Raw genomic sequence first — 21,092 nt, 5'->3', positions numbered from 1 at the left:
AAGATGTTTTGGTTTCAGGATATAATTAATCTTTGTGATAAATGTAAAATAAATTATAATTAATAATTTAAAAATTATAGTTTAAATGATATAAATAGTTGGAACTCAATTTTTAAAGAAATCCGCGATTGTAACAGGTTATATTTTGAAAATCTATACAAAGAAAGATTATGAGAATTATATCCATTATATAGGGTTTTAAGTTTCGATTTGGGGAAGCGACACTATTTGCGGAGCGATCTCTCTCTCTCTCCGAGGTGCGTTGGATTATAAAGGCACGGGCTTCAACATTAATTTTAGGTAAACCTCCTTATTTGTAAAATGGTGACGAAAATAATTATTGCCAACTACGCAATGAAGAAGTGCTAGACGGTAGTTACCATTTCATTGCAGTCTGTTCTAAACTTACAGACATTAGAATGAAATATTTTAATAAGCCGCAACTTTCCAGAGAGGAGATGATCGCTTTGTTGAATGGTGAAGCTTGGAGATTATTACAGATATATTATAAAGATGCTTACAACTGTATTTGCCCGGAATGATTTCATGTTTTCAGTCCAGTATTATTGTATAATTATTATGTATGTTTATTGTTGTAATTATTATTAATATTTTTATATAATTTAATTTCATCCATGTTAATGGAAACTATTTTTTAAGTTTATTCTTATTTTCTTTGCTTTATTGTTCAGAGATTTTGTTTTTAATTTAGTCCCAGAATTAATTATTTTCTTATTATTTATTTATGTATGTATTTATTTATTTTTTATGATTCAATCGACTCCACCGACGGTTACTACCATGGTTTTGTCTTCAATATGTGTTATTTTGTAGTTTACTTTTTTTTTTCTTAATGTATGCACTTAAAGCAAATAAAAAGACTACAAAATAAAAAATCACGTATTTGACGAAATAAGTGAATTTTATTTCATTTATTTACTTTTTTGTATGCGTTTCATTTAGTTCATTATTACGCGGTAACAACTCCCAGCAATAGATGTAGGTTCACCTTGTAACAGGCAAATTAATAAATAATAAAAGCAGTTAGCACTACAAGTTTAATAAATTTGAAACCGTGATAATGAAACGTTTCAAATGTTGTTCTTGACAGATTCTACAGCTGGTCCAAAGAAAGCTTTTCTTGTTTTCCTAATTTTAACAACTGAAAGAATAAGCAAATGCTTCCTACATAATTTAATTCCGTAACTAAAAACTATATCATTAATTTTCACCCAGAAAAGTAAAAGTGACATATTTCAAAACAAAGTGTTAAAAATGTATTGCCCTCTAAATTTATATAGCCGAGTTAGGCGGTTGTAATCAACAAAGTTTTACTCACGGCATAATGTTGGAGGCGTTCCAAGTTATACTAGTTTAACACACATGCTGATGTATGGTATACATAGACAACTAAATAAGAGCAGCTTCTTTTTCAACGTTTTTGACCCTAAAAAGCCTTCTAATTAATATAAGTGGTATCTCAAACTCGGGTGTTTATTTTTATAATAGCAAATAGTAGATTTAAAAAGTATTCATATTCAAGGAAAATTAATAAAATAGAGAAATGAGGTCAAAATGGGACTGAAAAAATGGTTACCCTCAAGGTTACAGTAGAACTACACGTTTAGAAGAGTATGCCAGGGAGGAATATGGCCACAAGTGATCGTGCTGAGTTCTACATAAATTATTAACTAATTTTCTTACAAAATTTCGTTCTTCTGAAGTTACACTGACGGCCAGTATTATCTGAAGAGCGCAATATCCAGCTAAGGCAACATTTCAGCTAGTTTACGACCAGCCAACAGTGTGCTGAGATATAACCTCTTTGGTCTCCCTTCCTGCAACAATCGGGTGCAGGGTTTTCCTACTAGATTGAAATGAATTCCATTTCCCTGACACTTCTCCTCATCTATTGAGTTTTGTTATTTAGTAAGCTCTGCTTCTTTTTTTAGCGAATTGAAAAAGTTTAACTCACATATTGTCCAATATTAATATAATATCTAAAGTATATCTATACACTGTGGTTAGATTTATGTGTTAGCTCAATCCTGTAGCCAATCCTGTAGCCTTGGTAGCGTTAAGAGGATTCTCTTGTAGTACAAACACAATAAGTTGCCCTTAAAACCCTACAAACCATCAGTGAAGTAGCCCTTATCTGAAACCCAACTTCCCGTTCAATTTCATCTACTTACTTCCCTTCTTCACCCTCATTCTCTGGACAACCCTATTTTATTTTTTATTATTATTTTTTTTTGTCCTTTTTTGTTGAGAACCGTATAACAATATTTGTAAAGAAATAAAGGAAAATAATCAGACAATAGCAGAGGTGATCCAGTAAATCCTTTAGTTCCCTTTTTTGCAGGCCCTTGAGGGATCGCAGCTTAAATGAGATTGATTCTTCTTAGTTTGTTTAGGTAACTTCCTCTAGATCCCTTCACCCTTCCAACCTTACATCCCTATAAATTTTTAGGAATTAAACATTTTTTTTATTTTATTTTTTTAACGATTCAAACTGTGTGCTGATTTAATAATTTTATCAAATCAATTTTACTGTCTAGGTCAGGGGTCGGCAACCTATTCTAAGTCGAGAGCCATTTCTCCTTAAATAATTTTAATAAATCTTACCAAGAGCCGCAAGGATGATAGTGTAAAAATACTCTGTAGATCATTTGTATTCATAAATTATTATTTTATGATATTCAATAACATTTCAATGTTTTATGTATTTATTTTCACATATTGTAAGTAAATAAACAAATAAATAAGTAAGTAAATAATAAGTAAGCGTCTTGTAAGCAAATAACTAAACCTGTGTTTGAATGAAAATGGCTGCAGTGATATATATTACGTACTGTATTTTAATATATGTAATTCCATTCAATTTCAAACCTATCACATTTAAAAATCTTTTTGAAAAAATATCTTTACTTTAATAAATAAAATTTTCATTTGTTTCAAAAAAATTGAAATATACGATATATTTTGGACAGGCTGAAGAGTCACAAAATTTGGATAAAAGAGCCGCGGGTTGCCGACCCCTGGTCTAGGTTCTTGATGAAGCCGAAAAACAGATTAGAAGCGTTGCCAAGCCTACCGTTTTCCATTATCGAGCCCAAAATTAATCACAAACAGAAATATAAAGGTATATTTTCAAATTGTTTTTAATGGACGAATCAGAAGCCATTAGAAACATAGTGCTCACGGTTTTCACACTGCCTAAATCTTTATCTTAATCTGATACCCTGTTCGTTGAGGAATTGATCGCTCTTATCAGTTACTTCGCTTTACTGAGTGCAATTAAGTAAAGTAATTTTGTTCCACAATTCAATATTTACTGTGAGATTTATTTAACTCTCCGCTTATTATTAGTTATACGCGACATTATTTACTGATTAATTACATATTTGAACAATAACACTGGTCATTACCATTGATTTGTATTCGTCGGAATTAAAGTGCAAAAGCATAAGACATTAAAACAAACAATACTGTTGTAGAATTATTAATCTTATATCAAGAATTTAGATTGCAGGTTGAGATGAAGACTGGGTTAAAATTAGATTTGAATGTGAATGGAGCATATTGTACAATATTTTTAGCGACTATGGCTGCTAAAGAAATGTTAAGATCAAAGAGTAAGGCTAGAAACATGGTAGTAACCACACTTAGGATTTGGGATTTTATTATTTGAATCTGGTTCAAATTTTAATGTTCCACCCTAACCAATTCTATTCCATTGTAAATTCATTGAATCCTTTGAGTCTTTAGGGAGCGTGCCTGGCGCAGATCGTGGTAATAGCCATTTCCAAGGAACTGTTTACCAACAGAAGGCGAAAGAGTTCTGTGATTTGAAAAGCAGCTTCTGTATGTCAACTTCATAACCTAACTAAACCGTTCCACCTGACACTCAAGACTTATTGTGCAACTTTGGAATATTAGATTGATTGAGGATCCTTGAACTAAGTCCTTGTGACGCATGGTGCTGCTTTTAGATCAATTGCTCACCTGCAAAGAAGTATGCACAACCTAGTGGCATTCTACAGTAAAACAATTATTAAAACAATAAACCTTGCCCACTTTTTGCATCTCTTTGGAACGAACTTTTTTAACATTTTAAATAAGTAATCTTCTGCTATAATAAATTTAAATGTTTCTTTTCCAACAAATGATTTATGAAATAAAAGATAGAAATAACGCCTTTTTTTTAACATAACAAATGTGGTAGTTAATTTTTTTCATTGGCCAGTAAAAATCGAAATACAACGAGATTGAACTGAGTTGTAGAAGTCAGGCGCCGTCTGTCCCGACAATTAACACTCTTTTCAACTATTCCTGTGTTCGTAAATAGGAGCAGAGTAGAGGGATTAGCTCTCGTAAAGTATAACTCAAGGAGGTTTGTTATGGAGTTGTTAAGAATTCACATGGCCAGGCTCCAGGCTCCAGGGGACAACCACTTTTCAACCTCTACTCTTGGTTCACTTCCTCACATTACGGTAGAGTTGTGACACTAATATTATAGATGTGTGAGCTCACACTCCGTGGGTCCTCTACTGGTATTCCCCCTGTGTTGCTATTATCGTCTTCCTAACCTAACTATTAATAATGTACTATGGAATTTTTAGTTTCGTACTACGCATTATTACAAACATTTCTATATAGATTATTATTATTAACTTCTTTATTCATAACTTTATATTTAGATGTTGAGACTTACATTATAGGCTGAGTTATTTATTTATTATTGTCAGTACTTAATTTAGACAATATGTCACCACGATCTAAGGCAACAGATAACATTAATTATAGAAACTAATACAACATTAATGTGACGCAATTCCAGAATAAAATTTGGAATTATTAAAAAACTCGATTTGGTGTTTCCTTTTAAACAGGTCCAGTAACTGTCAGAAATAGGGTTCTGGAGAGCTTCAAAGGTTAGTATAAAGCCCATTTTCGCCAACGAATAGCCTGGCTTCCTAGCACCCAGAAAAAGTTCACCATTTTCTTTTGACCTAGTTAATTGATTGGTCAACACTCCTTAACCAGTTTTGTACAACACTCTGATTTGTCCAGCGTTTTCAAAACAGTCCAATCAACACACAGTTACACAAATATCCACAAAATGCGTTAAAATAATTGTTTTCTCATTTCAGAATAGAGATTTCAGTTGGTAATACAATTACACAAATTTATCCCACTAGCAAATCTTCTTCTTACAGAGTTTAAGAAATAGAAAAAGTGCAAGCACTGAATGATCTTTATTAATGAAAGTACTTGCATAGTGTAGATTGCCTTAAATGGAGTAATCAATTGCAAGCAGTCCTAACAACTGTCAGCTGGCTACATACACTTCTACGACTTCATTCTAGCTGTCTTGTTGCGCAAACTGGTCATCTCTATTTCTATCAGACGGCCTTTGTTTCTCTCTGAGTACTTTGGCCTAAATTCATCTATTTCTTTTCTTTTTTTGTATCATTTCCATGGCCAGCACAATTCAATAAATGAGGATATTAAATCAACTATTGCCTAAATTAAAGCAGCGTAATACACACATTTGTGCTATCCACTTTTTTGTGCGCAACAATTTAAGATCATTTCTTAAACGTCACGCTTTTTCATGCAGTTTTTGACGATCAACCCTTATACAATTGTCCTACCGAACAGTTTTAATTTGAATATTGAGTCGGTCTTAAAGAAAAGATTTCCTTAATAAAGGGCAGTAAATTTAGAGGTAAAGTTGTGTAAATAAATGTTATCTTTAAATGAAAATCCTACTATTAGAGTAGAAGAATGTAACTCTCTGTTCTGTGACATTTGTCATTTAGTAGAGGAAGGCATCTCTCCAGCTGCCCCAATATTCTATTTTCACCCTCAAATAAACTAGACCTTTAACCTCTCTACAGGTACCACACTATTAATTGTAACTGATTTATGTATTCGGTAATCTTTAGTAAAAATATTCAGAACGCAGTTTCCCTACCTTCTGTATAAACTTCTAAGATGGATCCTCAATCATTGTGGGTGTATACGGAGGAGCGGTCGAAACTTCGGGAGGTGATTCTGCAGCTCAAATGCAACAAAAAATATTCTCTTCTCTTTGGCCCGATTCTCAATAGTGTCCAAGATATTTGCATTTTTAACATTTCCGTCGATATTCGCGTTTTTCGCCATAAAAACGGCCGTAATTTTTCTATCCTTTGTCCTACAACAAATCTGTTTATTCTAAACGAAAGAACATTAATTTTCATATAAATCTGCTTGGTACAGAGCCTCAAAACGATTCTTATAACAATGAAATTTATACTTGAATGTCTAAAAATTTTGTTCTCGATGATTTTTGTTAAAATTTTCAACTGCATTTTCTCAATGGTTAATGAATCAAGGAATCACATAATTTCAGAAAAAGTTGCGCATTTATTGAGCTTCAAGATCATATGGATTTTTTTTTGGTTTTTAACAAAACCCTACCCCGAACTGAGGGGTGTAAATGCAGAAAACTGGGATTTTGCGTACTGACTTTTCATTACTAATTTACTCAAATATCAATTTTCACCATTTTAGTAACATTTTAGTTTAGAACAATTATTATTTTAATAAAATTATTAAAGGATACATTAAAATGAATTTTAAATCCATTCTAAAATCCACTAGGGAAAAACCACGAAAACTGATTTTAAACTTTTAGTCATTTAAAAAAAATAAAGCTCGAAAGCACAACACTATTCGCACTAAAACTGTATATCACACACTAAGTATAACTTGAACCTTCACTCAATTAGAACTTCACTTTAAAATGTATTTCTATTTATTTAAAGTATTCACTATTTTATAATATTACAAAATTAATATAGTTACTCAAATTCCGAGGTACCCGAATACCCGAAGAAAATTTGTAATTTACAATTGATAATTGCACTTGGGTAATTGCATAAAGGCTTTGAAGCAGAGAATTGTGCTTGTGTAAGTGAAGACTTTGCTGTCACACTTAGGCTTTTTTACCGCCAATATAACAAAGAAAAAAAAAACATATGTAATAATCACCAAGTAAATAAAGCCTTGTAAATAGTGGACCAAGTGACAAGAGGCTAGGATCACTTACACGTTACAAGTTACCCTAGATCGCCTTATGTAAATATAATAAGGGTGTTTGAATAACAAATATCTATAATGGAAAACAAGTTTTAGCCGTGACGAAACGAAGATGTTTGATTAATCGTACATCCATTGTTGTTATGTAGTCGATGTTGCAGTCGATGCTTGCCTAACACTTTCATTAATTACTTTTAACCAAGAAGCATCTCTTGACATTGATCGATCAACTCATGCCAACAGGTTTCACTATTAATTATCAATATTGTGTCACGCGATAGTTTGGTTGTGTCCACTTTTGTTGTATTCTTGTATTAACAACTTTGTCCACTGTACCAGAAACGGTACAAATCTATCTTTTAATATCTCACTCTTATAAAGTAAATTATATAAAGGGTGAAGAATATGCTCTGACCCTTTTCTTGATCGCTGGAAAAAAAAAGTGTAGGGTTAGTCTAGCTAGAAACGTTTCAAATGCTAATTTATAATCCCCGTGCCTGTCGGAAAGGGTATGCTATATTTCTCCCTTAGCCCTAAATTGTGAAGGGATCAAGGACTACTATTGCCAGTATTATTGCCGCCAACGCTATCCAAAACACACTACGGTAGCCAATAGTCCAAGTGATGACGAAACTGTTTATCTAGTAGTAAATCCCGTGGCAAAACAAGGCTTGCAGGACTTTGTGGTCGGATGTGTCCAAAATGGTTCTCGCATTTCATGCTAACGCTCTTTGCCCTCTCTTGGTCCATTCAGGGCTTCTATTAATGTGCGTTAGGGTGTAGCCAGTATACATACGGAGATTGAGTTTGTCTTGTTGATTTTAGGTTTTAGCTGTGCCCACTTTGCTACCGTGGGTGTCTATTCGATAATAACTAATAGTTCTACCCTACTATCACTTGTTATTTTTAGACTTACCTAATAACACTTTGTCCTGAACGCTAAACTAATTTATTTCTAGTATAAAAGATAAAAATCTGGCAAAAACATTGACAGAACTTTTTCTCTCAGTAATTATCATAGTTTACTTAGTATTTTTGTGTTTAATCCATTTATTTGATATTTAAATCTGTACTAGAGACAAAATAAGTGAATTAGCGTTGAGTTGGCATGCTGCTCATCAGGATAGAAGCAGGAGAGAATGGTAACACTCCCGCTGATGTACACCTGTTATTGGACTCGGAGGAGATCAAACTATGAAGGATCTGAGCCGGCCAGGAGGGTAATTGAGGCAAGATTTTGTATTAATGGATTGGAGAAGAGAGTATGGAATTTTCGGTATTTGTATTTTGCTGTTTCTTTTATGTAAGGAATGCAGCTAACTTTGTGTAAGATGTAAGGAAAAGATTCGAATAAAGGGCAACTATAATTTGTCGGGGAATTACAATTTAGGAAGCGTGAATTTTGTTCGCAGGATTGAGCGTTTGGTTGAACCACACAGTTCTAGGTTCACATTAGGGAAAATAGAGTTGTAAATTAGTCGTTAGGTTCGAGTGACAGTTTTAATTGTCTTCCTAGTATCGGTAAAGAAGTTTATACTGCGTTGGTTCTGTAGTCTTTCAAGTATGAAGGTTTGGGACCTTAGTCGTTAGTCTTTCGTCAGTGAACATGCGAAGATAACAAACCAAATCTGCAGGGAGGAAGGGTTATTTAGTAAATAAATTTTCAATATATTAACTCATTAGTCTAAAAATAGCTTTTTGAATGTTGGCGAAGCGTTCATTCCGTTAGAGACTCTTTCATCTTCGTTGAGCATGGTGACTCACATTTTGTTCACAAAGATGACTCACAAAGACAAACGCATTGGTAACAAAATATAAAGTGTTAAGTAAAGTCATCAAACATGAATATTAGCTATAATAATTCAAACATAACTAATTTTTTTTAAACTTTTTTTCTAATAAAACGTAAAAGAAACCAGTACTGCCAACAGGACAATAAAACAGTAAACTTTTTTAAATAAATAATTATATTGAGGTTGCTCTTTCGAGTTTATTTATTAACAATTCTTAGCTACGATTTTCCAAAACTTCCAATATGCACAAATATACTCTATGATTTGTTTTAATGCTTGCAGTTATGTGTAGCTGATATCTTTATCTCTGTTTTTGGCATAGTTTTCTTTCAGGCCCTCCTATTTGTTAACTTATACTTTTTTCCTTATTATTTCCGTTTCGCACGGCCTGTATCGGATTAAAACCACTTTTAGCTCTGAGTGTAACCTTACTATTAATTACTACTAATAAAAATATATTTTACTAACTTAGTACCTAGTAGTTATCGATATAGGAAAATGACTTATAATAAATTATTATTTTAAACAAACGGGAATGAGTGCTGTGAATCAAATTGAATTCAATAAAAATAATATTATCTTCACATGGCAAACACCTATTCACAAAATAACTTAAAAAGAAATCACGTCAAAGAGGAAGCTATCCTGAGATTGAGATAGTTACGGCTCAACAAAACCCCATTTTATCTTGTCATTCTAATCAGCACGCCCGACGGAAGTTTAAAATATTCAAAGGTTGTTTTAAAAGTATTTGGTCAGCTTGCAACATTGGCTTCTTTTATTTTATTTTATTTTGTAAAAAAAAATATTATTTCATATCTCTGCTCTCGTAAAATTTGGCTAGTAAAGCTACTGATGTAATCAGGCGATTTGGGGTCAGTTTGTGAAGGGATATCTACAAAGCTGTACAAAAACTGCTCTACTATAGCCTCTTCACCAGTATAACTTTGTGTTGAACATCCCGGTCCTTCTTATAGAACTTAGGAGCCTTTATAAAAGAGGCGAAGATATTCCTATGCTAATCAATGTGAAACTAAATGCGAAGTGTAACAATCACCCTATTGGACAATCTTATCTGACAAGCAATGCTATAATACCATCCAAGTTCACACCATATATTTAATGCTACTGCCCTGCTGAAAGTACGCAACACTTCGAAAGCTGAAAGTAACATTCGCCCTTCCTGTAGCTACTAAAACCAGGATTAAACTTTTTACCCACTTACTTCTCTCCCTTGTTTCTCCAAAACCATTTTACTCACTTCAAAACCATAGTACCTAACTCTGGTTTAGAAGATTTTCCAAAAGGGTATTTTGCATAATTTTACCACTCTTGACAATCTTATAGTAATGTTCATCGTTTTCACAAAATTAGGTGATTTCTGTTTTCCAAATCATTTGTATCAGGATTGGTTTTCTCAATAGCTTAGTTTACATATTAAATGTTTTTTTATTTTAAAAATCTCGTTTAAATATGCAAATGAAGTTTCTTAACAATTAAATAAGATTAAAACGGCTGATTTCTAAAGATTAGAGGAAAACTTTAAGGTCATTTATGCACAAAAAGATACAAAAATCTTTTTAGGAAATAAGGAAATATCTTCAAATTGGCTCTGTGGCATCAAATTAGAATTTTGAAGCCAACTTCTGTAAAATAAGCTATAGAAGATTGATCTTTGTAAGTTGTAATTTCCCCAAAATTACCAAAGCTGTAAAAAATATCCAAAATGTACCCTTTTTGCTTCATTTTCTTAAATTTTGTGTAACTAATTACAGCAATCCCCAATCTACGGTAAATCAATTCAGGTGGAAATTCTTATGATTTCTTTGTTAATTATTGCTTTCAGGGTTTGCATGGAGATATATTTTTTTTTTTTAATCCTTGTGTAGGTGTTTCAGAGGCATTTGGTAAATTCCATTCCAAGATAATGGAATGTTTTGTGAATCTAAGAGGACAAAATCGGAATGTTGCTGCGAATAACTTTTTGTTAAAGTTTGATTCATTTCTGAGGAATTTGTCAAATTCTGTAGCGATACGTCAACATTAAAGATTTGACTCTTTTGCTTTTAAAGCACTTAGAAACCAAAACTTCTTTTATTATTGGACAGACTAGAGAACAATAATAACGAAGTAATTATACAAATTTCCCGAAGTAAACTAGGCGAACTTTAGCAAGCGTAAAATAGTCCTTTTAGATCGTCCGAACATTGCCTTATTAATATCTAGATTTAATAATTATTATAGCATATTTCTTTTGTCCCCTTAAATATTCCGGAAGTTCAATCGGAAGTTTATTTGGAAAACCAACTCTGTATTATACCACACACTAATGATTTTCTATCGCCGAGAACAAGACGCCTCCGAAGCTAAGCGAACCTTGCGTGAAATCGAATGGAAAGATGTCCTTCAACTTAGTCTTATTCGCTTTTATTTGGAAATTTGGTAATAGTGAAGTTTCTTAGAAAGAGAGAGAGATATATTTAAAAGAGTAATTATGTGATATTAATGAGCTTTTATGAGGCTTTAGCTCTCCAGGCAACCACAAGTGCTTGTGCAGCGACTTCGTAACAATCTGTGTTTAAAAACAACACTAGACATATTCCATACTGTACGAAAGATATTAAAAGAGATGCGAAGTAGTACTGCGAGTGTCTACAGACTACAACAGGATATTCTAGTTTTTTCCCTTAAAATTACCCATTTGATGTGCGCTTCTGGACAAGAATGTGACAAGTCAAGAATGTGACAGATGAACATTGGTTGAATTACATTCAAATGGCTCTTTGAAATAGAGCAATTGATTAAGGTCTGAGAACTAGTTGATTTGTGCGTTTTTTTTTGGAATCGTAAAGAAAAAATTCATCACAAATTGGTTACAAAAGTACTTCTCATGATTGCCTGAACATCATTGTAAAAAAAATAGAATAGATAACGAGTAAGTACTTAAAAATAACCCAGCGTTATTCAGCATTAGTCAAGCGCAAGCAAGTATTGTTCCAGTCCCATAAATCTAGGCTAAAGACTTCCAGTAAAAGGTAAATTGTGAAAACTGAAGAGCTTCAGGACAAGGAACATTTTAAATTTGCCCTACAGTGAATACTTAGCCTCAACCCTTTGTTTTGGGCCAATTGTGTACATGGAAACGTTAATAGTTTGCCAAAAGTCGAGTTTCCATTGCAGAAGATAAAAAAATAAATTCTAGACTAGCGAATGATCTAACTTTGAGCTTCACCCGGGTTTTAACAGTCTCATTAGGTTATATTTTAAATCTTAGTAAACATTCGTACTGGGAAATTAGAAACATTGTTTTGCTGTTAAAATAATTAACAGATATTAGTTAAAATAATTATTGTTTTAATGTTAAAATAAAAAGAGTTTTATCCTTTCAATCTAAATTTCTTAAAATTGGAAGAGAATATAGATGTAAAGAGAGCTTCGGTTAGTTAACATACATATCTACAGAATCTTTATAGAAGTTACCCCAAACTGTTCAGGATCTTATCTAGCTCCATCTGCCGAGCTTGGTTGTAAATAACGTCTTTATACTTATTTGTCAGTTGCATTTAGATAAATAAAAGTTGGTAATAAATAAAACAAATAAAATTAAAAATAAAAAGTACACATAGTAGATATTACACAGTAGAACTAGCATCTCTGTTGAAGGGAGAGATTCAACACAATAGATGCAGTTTATTCGATTGATTCTGCAGTTAACTTCTATACGTCTGAGTCAGACAGAAATGAGAGACATATATTGCCTTCTAAGTAGTAAAAAGCATGGTGTATAATAAAATAGTTGCAACAAAGTATCTTTCCTACTTTAACATTTTGGCCTCGTATTCATTATTTACTTTTACAGCCATTAATAAAACTTTGTGTGTTTAGACCGGTGTTGAGAGTACGAGTGGTCCTTTAGCCGGGCTATCGGTTTCCTAGTCTCCTTCCAAATGGTAAACTTTCCTTTAGTACTGGGAAATGATCGTACTCTTTCAGCAGTGCGGAGCAGTAGTAAATCTCTTATTACGATCTCCCTAAAAACGTTAACAGAAATGAACATATTAAAGGAATGGACTCTGACCTCAAGCGGTAGCTACGAGAGGCTCAATGACATTTTGTAAACGGAACAATTCAATTTCTTTAACTGTCTCAATTCAACTATAACGCGATAAAATTTATACAATAATAACTAAAGTAAAATTGACGCGATATCCCCTGCTGACGATTACTTTTATTTTTTCTAATTTAAGGCGCCTCAAGATTTGAGTTAATTCACGCTTAGTGTCTTTTTAGTGCCGGTCTCCAATTATTGTATTTAGTATCTTGGATAGCATCTACAATCGTGCAGCTATCGTCTGCAACAGTAATGGCTCCATTGGTCTAATTGTTCATAGATTCTGCTTCATCATCAGAAGAACCAAGGTGATTTCATGTTGCTATTTTATCTGCAAACCTTCAACAAAATATTTCTACTCGTTGGGAGACAAGTAGAATGCTTAATCATAAAAAGTGTTTAAAAATAAAATTTATTGCCAACATTAAAGAATTGTTAATATTCATAAATCAGTTTTAATTCATAATGTATGTAATAAATAAATAGTTTTAGAGGTTACCCAGACAATCTTCAGCCTTAACAGCAAGCAGGCTATGCAATGCAACAGTTTTAGATAGTTATTTTTTTTAGTTTCTTGTTGCAGTTATGTTGCATTTACTGGCTAGACATGTTTTATTTCAACATTTTATAGAACACTAAGTGAAAAACCGCTGACTTCTGCAATCATAAAATTTTTAATCAAACTAAAAGCTTTTATAAAAATAAGTGAATGTCGATTTTTATAAAAATTCTCTTTGTTATTTTATAAAAGAAATTGGAATAAAATATATATATATTTATTTATTTATTTTACTTTATTAGCCAAATTTTCAACTAGAACAAAGGTTGCATCAAGTAAATTTGATCATACAGGTTAAATTCACATGAAAGTCGTGATAAAAGTAATCACCCATTGGTGAAACTCTTTCTCGGTGGATATTACACTCACATCAGTAGTACTCTAGGCCACTTCCGCTTCAAGCGACCAACTTGTGAAAGGTGCGGTAGCGAGACTTTATTAGATCGGAGACAAAAGGGATGTGAAGGTCAGTGTGTATGGTAAGGTTAGAAATGTAATATGGAGCATTCAGGATTTAAAATATTCATGTATTTGTTATAGTCAAATTTAAATAACTTAAAATAAAATTAATATCTGAGAGCGAAACACGATCTGTACCTCCTCTTGATGACCCCTCAACAACTCTAACAGCGGGGCCAACAGAGACGGTATGAGGTCCTGTCCGTTTGCTAGGATTAAGGCATTTCTTAATCTCATAACTGTCTATCTTGTTGAGAGGTTGGTAATGAAGTCATCCTCAGAACATATGGGGTGTTTATGGGAGTGCAAGAGGAGCTAGGGAGCAAGATATTCCAGTCTGCTGTTCCTCTTTCCTTCCAACACTTCCCTAGTCCAATCCAAGGCGTCATACGATCTGTGGGGGAAGAACGGATAGCTCTGGGGTGACTTGTGACAAAAACGGAGCCTCCAACTTACTGGGAACCTCCTAGGATTAAAGAGCGTTTCCTAGCTTAAGAGAGGTAAGCAGAGCAATTGATCTTTTCAGAAAATGTATGTGAATATAGAGCATGGAGGAAGAAAGACATATATCCTGCCTTTGTGAGAATAGCGTTCGTCCTAATCTACGCCTATCCAAATCTTCCAGGGAAGAACCTGAGTATTTCCGAATATTGGGGCTAAACACGTTCTCCCTGGGGAAATGAGAGAGCGTTTTGGCAATGGGCACGTGTTATCCCAATTTTTAGATTTCCAATCTTTGAAATTTAATTTAATATACTTCTGGCCAACCAAGTTTTTTTACAAATTTTGAAATTTTGTTACGTATTTAATCTTATTAATATCAATTAGGTGGTAAGTCTTACCTTTTCACTTATTCATTGAAAAGGCACTTTAGAGGACAGTCCAATCCCCATCGTTCAGAAGTGCCTTAAATCACATCTACCAACGATAATATTTCCAGTAAAAGTGTTAGAACAAGGTAAGAGCGGGCAGTAAAATGGCCAAGTTTTATAGAAACTCGTAGGAACCATTTTTGTTTAAGAAAATCCCAAAAACCTGGAAAATTGATTCAGTAAAGTTACACTTCTTCGGGATCGTTAGAAGTTTCAAAGTTTAGTTAAAACTGTCATTGAAATTCAATACATTAGTGATACGATCTGAAGCATAAAGAAAAAAAGCTCAAGTTAAAAGAATATTTTCTCTCATAAGATTTGTATTTTGTTTCGACATTTTTTTTAAAACAAAATATACATTTTATTGTTGATTTGTTAATGCACAAGCGAAGATAATGTTGAACAGTAAAGTGTTTAATGGTTTATGATTGTACATCAAAATTTACGTGCGTAACGAAACACAGTTAAAACCCGCGAACATTTCGACAATATACGGACACACCACATCTTGCAAATGGAAGGTGAACATTAAAGTAGTTATATTGTAAAACAGTTCTGAAACTCTGTCCCCCCTCCACTACTGGGCACATTACAGATGTAATAAACACTTAAAAGCTTCTCTTTTTTTCCCTCCTCCTTTGTGGGCGATAACATTTCAATGTACGTAAGTATTAAAAATGCCCACGACTGCGCAACAACACTGAGAAGAAGAAGCGAAAGTTGGGGAAGTCGATCTTTTTTTGTGATTTCTTTCTGCTGTTTAAAGATGCCTCGTTTAGGGATTCTGCCAATCAAATAATTCGCAGTGACTGATATATGTATCTAGTCTAGTATATTGTTCTTTCGGATACAAATTTATTGTGGCATCCTTAATTGTTGACAATTAAGCGAAATAGCAAATTTTAAATTACGGAAACTTTTCTATTATGGTAGAGACGTACATACGGATGGCAGAGAGATAGAGCGATCATTTTGCGGAAATCACATTTTTGGAGTCAAGGAATAAAAACACAGATATTTTCGGTGATAACTCGAAATCGAATATGTGATGTTCGCCAAACTTACTTTTCTCGAGTAAGAGCGTTATTAAATAATACAGAATTATTTATTAATAACAAAATAAATAAATACAGTACTATCTGTCGTAACTTACTGGTACAGAACTTCTTTTCCTCGTGCTTGATGGAGAAACCTTTCTGCGACAACTTCCTAACATTTAATTAGTTTTCTACAATAATAATCGTACATATTTACCTACTTCTTATTTAAAGAAGCTCGGTCTGTCCACTCTGAAGTCCGATTAAAGTCGCATCTCCTACAATTGAATATTTAACCAGTTGAGCGTGTTAGACGTGTATACAAAACCAAATCTCTATTACGGTGCGTTCGACGTGTATACTCGTGAAAAATACATATAAAATCGCCATTAAATATAAAAACTCGAAATTTTAATAAAATACAATAATATTATTTGGAGGGATGTTTCCTTTATCTTACCAATAGAACTGCCAAGTATTTTATACGGAGGGGGTGGAGGGAGTCAGCCAAATGATAAGTGGTTGGTACATGTTTGGTCTCCCCATTAGAGATTGGGAATTACGCACACAAATAGAAGCTCTCAACCCTTGTGCAATGCCGTTGTTACCTTAGATAGAGGTTCAGACCTCAGTATGAGCATGATTTCATTTTGCACAGAATTCAAAGCTGTTTTCTTCTTTGTTAAAGTTCTTGCGTCCCTAGTTAACTAGAGCAATGCATACGTGAAGCGGTGCAAGATTTTGAAAGAGCACAGAATGCTCTGTAACCTGAAGCCCTACTAGAGATTGCAGAGAAAGTTCTTGCAGTGACTATTACGACTATTGTAAACTTTTGGTTGTTTTGCCCTGATTTCGACGTGTATACACGTCATTGTCTGACTTTAATTCTGTAAACTGTGGGGGATTTTTAAAACTAAATTCCACGCTTAACTGGAGAATATGAAATTTAATGAACCAGCCTTGGTTAAAAACTTCTGACAGGAAAGAAAAACATAAACCATGAAATTATTTAAAAGAAGAGGTAATCATAAGCAAAATGATTCTAGTTAATTTAGATGGCCCAGGATGCATGTTTTTATTGCTGACCCACGGTCACACCTTCGTGTAGCCCCAGCCTTATTCACTGCATCACCCTTCTGCAAAACAGATGATTACGAAGGGAGCAAACAAGAAATAGGGAAAAATTAAATATTGACTAATGAATATAAGGGGTAGGAAAAAAGGCAACATACATAGGCCACGTGGGAAATTCCAGCAAGAGTTTTGCCCTTAATTTGTAAGTTCCATTAGATAATGACACTCACTTTACGGTGTTACCTTTTCGCAGTGTTACACATTAACTGTTGATGTGTTAATTTTTTAAATCCACTTTTGTCGTTCCTTTTTTTTTTTTTTAATTTAGAATATCTTAATAAAGTGAAACCGGTTCCTTCTTTTGTTATCACAGCTGAGGGTTTGACAAAAGGAAGTGCATTGTAGCAAGGAATCATTTCGCTTGGGAATTTGAAAAAGAGTCTTCCGTTGACTGGATTATGCCATCCGCTATTTTAATCACTATAATTACAGGCTGCTGGAGATTAAAGTTATCCTAAAAATTGAAGAAGTAAAACTCCCTTTTATCCTGTACCAGGAATGGCCAAACTTTTGCTTACTAAGCGCCAATTTTTCTAAAAGATGAGTTCAGATGCGCCGTATAACCCGAAAACTTTTTTTGTAACGTCTTAACGTTCATAGTTAAGGGTTGGTAAATAGAGATAAGGATAGAAACTGCTTCGCTTAAGGAGGAAAAGGAATAACTTTATCGCGCAGTTAAATTAATTTATTTACGCCAATTTAATGTAGCACCAATCTATAAGAGTGTGATCGCATGCTAACGGTGCTCTATCTACCGGAGAGTTTCGTTTGGTGAAGATAACTCTGGACTACAGTTTTTGGAACTGAGAGCAAGATCAGCTTTGGAACTTGGAGAGAATCTTGTATGGATTTTGTACCAGCCAATGCACAAAAAACTGTAAACTAATTGTGGCCAGATTTAACTGAATACAAATTGGACACTTCAAAAATTCAACTATGCATTTATTTCTTACATTACCAACAACAAAATTTGAAATAACCAATTTAAAACATTATTGTACGCAGGGGGGATGTAGCTCAGTGGTAGAGCGTTCGCTTTGCATGTGAAAGGCCCCGGGTTCGATCCCCGGCATCTCCAGGTAATTTTTTTTTCTTGTAACTCGTATTTTTTTATTCTTATCTATTAGTTTATTTTTCTTATTATGATTTTATTCTTTTCTAAAACAACCTTAGCTTTATTTTCATATCAGCAATCAAAAGGCAACTCAAAAGATTTTTGTTTTCCGTCAAATGTCAAGTTTAGTACGATTTGTTTAAAGAATTTAAAAAAAAACTCTAATTTTAAAAACATTATAGATGATTAGTGATAGACACTTTAAGAGTCAAATCCGCTGCGACTTGCTAGGAGGGTATATCTACAAAGTGCGGACAAAGAAACCTCTTATCAAAAGGTGGTTTGTATAAACTGTGTAATAGCTGAAAGTCTAAGAGCAAATGTCGTTGTGATGTGGGTTCGCAAGGTCCTGGACATCCTTGTAAGAATTGGTACCTCATTATAATTACTGTGACAAACTATCCTCATATTTGGCACAATTTTCTGAAGACCAATCTTACCATTGTACACAAATAGAACGGGTATTACATTGTTGTGTGCGCTATATTGCAAGAAGAATTCTGGCACAAAATAGGGGAAACTATAGGAGACTAGGTGACAGAGTATAGGTGATAAGTCTGGATGAATAGGGCAAACACACAACATCACAGATAGATACCGGACAATTACTGGCAGAAGAAAGCATTAGATTACTGCGAGGGGCCACCCCAGCAAAGAGTTTGTCATCTTGTTTACCGCTAGCGTAACTACGGCACATCGCCAACCAACTGTTCACGTCGTATCAATCCTTGTCCAATCTTCAACCACAATGCTCCATTTCTTCTGGTCTTTTGCCCTTCCTATTTTTTACTTTTTTCCTTTTTCATCACCGTCTTCTAGATCTGATCTACTGCTTGCTCACAGCGATTTCTCCCGTTTCATGGGAGGAGGTGAGCGGGGTAAACCCCAAACGTTGGCAATATTTTCACAAATAAATCACATCAATTTTTTTCTGCAATTAATCATTAAAATTTGTATTGGTCGTTGTTTTTACTTTATAAGAATTTATTGTTCTTCTTTATTGTTTATATATATCAGTACTCCGGAGGTACACAACACTAAGTCCATTTTTTCAAAATTTCTTTTTTTAATATTTCTAATACAACTTTTTGTGTTCTTTCCAATGGTATAGATCACTATGTCCTCTTCTTAATAATTACGGAGGTATGTATAAACTTTGAACATAACACCATGTCACAAACCACACCGAAATATATAATTCTGGTACTTTTTTGCTTAATAATAAAGTTCTATAATTTATCTAACGCGCAAGTAAAATAAAGCGACGCTTACTTTGCCAGGCTTTATTTCGTGCTAAAGATTTGACGTGGTGGAAGCGAACTTGATGACATTATAAATTTCTTGGATTTATATATCCAAATCTATATATTGAAGCGCAGAAATATGGTGATAGGCAAAGTACAGAAAGGAAATCAACTGGTATCATTTTAAGAAAAGTGAATAATCCAAAATCCTGAGAAACAATTTAGTAAAAGGCGAAATATTTCTCTCACTTTAATAGATTTATTAACAATGAGAAAATTGCTCAAGAAATTGGAAATTGAAAAAATTGGAAATACGTGATTAAGAATGTGAGCTTTGTTCAGATTTCTTTCTGAGAAGTTTTTCGTGGAGAAGAATAACTGGTTGGCGATAACAAAAGAGATGTGTCCACGAAAGCAGGAGCGCCCTCGAGGTAATTTTTTGTGGACCACTTTGTTCTGAAATAAAATTAAAATTCAAAAAAATTGTTATGAAGAAAATAGCGCTTAGGGGAGATCAAGGCAATACCGTACCACACAATTCCCTCCCTCGTTAGCCCTTTAGCTACTGAAGACACTCGTACTCACACACGTGGCCCAGTGCCTTACCTGGAAGCCTATGGGCGTGTAGAAACACGCGGTCTCAGCTCCGGATACGTTTGGAAGCGATATGTCTGCCACTCTAAGTGGAATTTCAGAATTATTCGGTCTTAAAAGATAAAAAGAAGTAGGAATTCCCAAAATATATCTTTACGTTCCCAGTCTTTGAATCCAAATACGAGGGTCGTTTGAAAAGTCCGTGCAAAGTCAGAGAGATAGCACCACTGGCGCGTATCGTGGTTATGTTTAGTTAGTAGCATCTCTTGGAAGGACACACACCCAGTTTCAGCCAGATCGGTCTATTTCTTTGTGTTTGGCATTCGTTTGAATCGAGGAAGTCGAGTGATTTTCAAAAAATGGACGAAAAAGAATTTCGTGTGTTGATTAAACACTACTTTATGAAAGGCAAAACGCCTCAGGAGACTAAAGAGAAGCTTGATAAACATTATAGTGACTCTGCACCTTCGATTAGAACCGTTTATAAGTGGTTTCAAAATTTTCGGAGTGGCCATATGGGCACAAGTGACGCTGAACGTTCTGGACGCCCTGTTGAGGTTACTACTCCAGAAATCATTGATAAAATCCATGATATGGTGATGGATGACAGAAGAGTGAAGGTGCGTGAGATTGCTAGTGCTGTGGGCATCTCGAATGAACGGGTACATAATATTTTGCATCAACATTTGGACATGACAAAGCTATCCGCAAGATGGGTGCCGCGATTGCTCACGCTTGACCAAAAACGAAATCGTTTGAAGTGTTGCAAGGACGGTTTGCAGCTGTTCCAGAAGAATCCGCAGGACTTTAAGCGACGTTTCGTCACTGTGGATGAAACATGGATACATCACTACACTCCTGAGACCAAAGAACAATCTAAACAATGGGTTACCAAGGGGGAATCTGCGCCAAAAAAAGGCGAAGACCGTTCCTTCGGCCGGAAAGATTATGGCGACTGTCTTTTGGGATTCGGAAGGAATAATCCTCATCGACTATCTGGAAAAGGGTAAAACTATTACAGGTGCATATTATTCATCGTTATTGGACCGTTTGAAAACCGAGCTGCAAGAAAAACGCCCACGATCC

At 34.2% G+C, this 21,092-nt stretch overlaps 1 long non-coding RNA gene and 1 other non-coding gene across 2 annotated transcripts in view; one reads left to right on the top strand and one right to left on the bottom strand.

Annotated features, from left to right (window-relative positions):
- The window catches only part of LOC141451493 (uncharacterized), a 66,845-nt gene that overhangs the window by 33,759 nt on the left and 11,994 nt on the right, over positions 1-21,092 (bottom strand). The gene's annotated exons all lie outside the window — the stretch shown is intronic.
- Positions 18,061-18,132, top strand: TRNAA-UGC (transfer RNA alanine (anticodon UGC)). Its single transcript has one exon. It is a non-coding gene; the product is annotated as a tRNA-Ala (tRNA).

This window comes from Rhodnius prolixus, unplaced genomic scaffold (genome assembly GCF_049639745.1).
Source record: "Rhodnius prolixus isolate KJV_2025 unplaced genomic scaffold, Rpr scaffold_1, whole genome shotgun sequence".
Taxonomy (NCBI): Eukaryota; Metazoa; Arthropoda; class Insecta; order Hemiptera; family Reduviidae; genus Rhodnius; species Rhodnius prolixus.
This window is presented reverse-complemented; position numbering and strand designations above follow the sequence as displayed.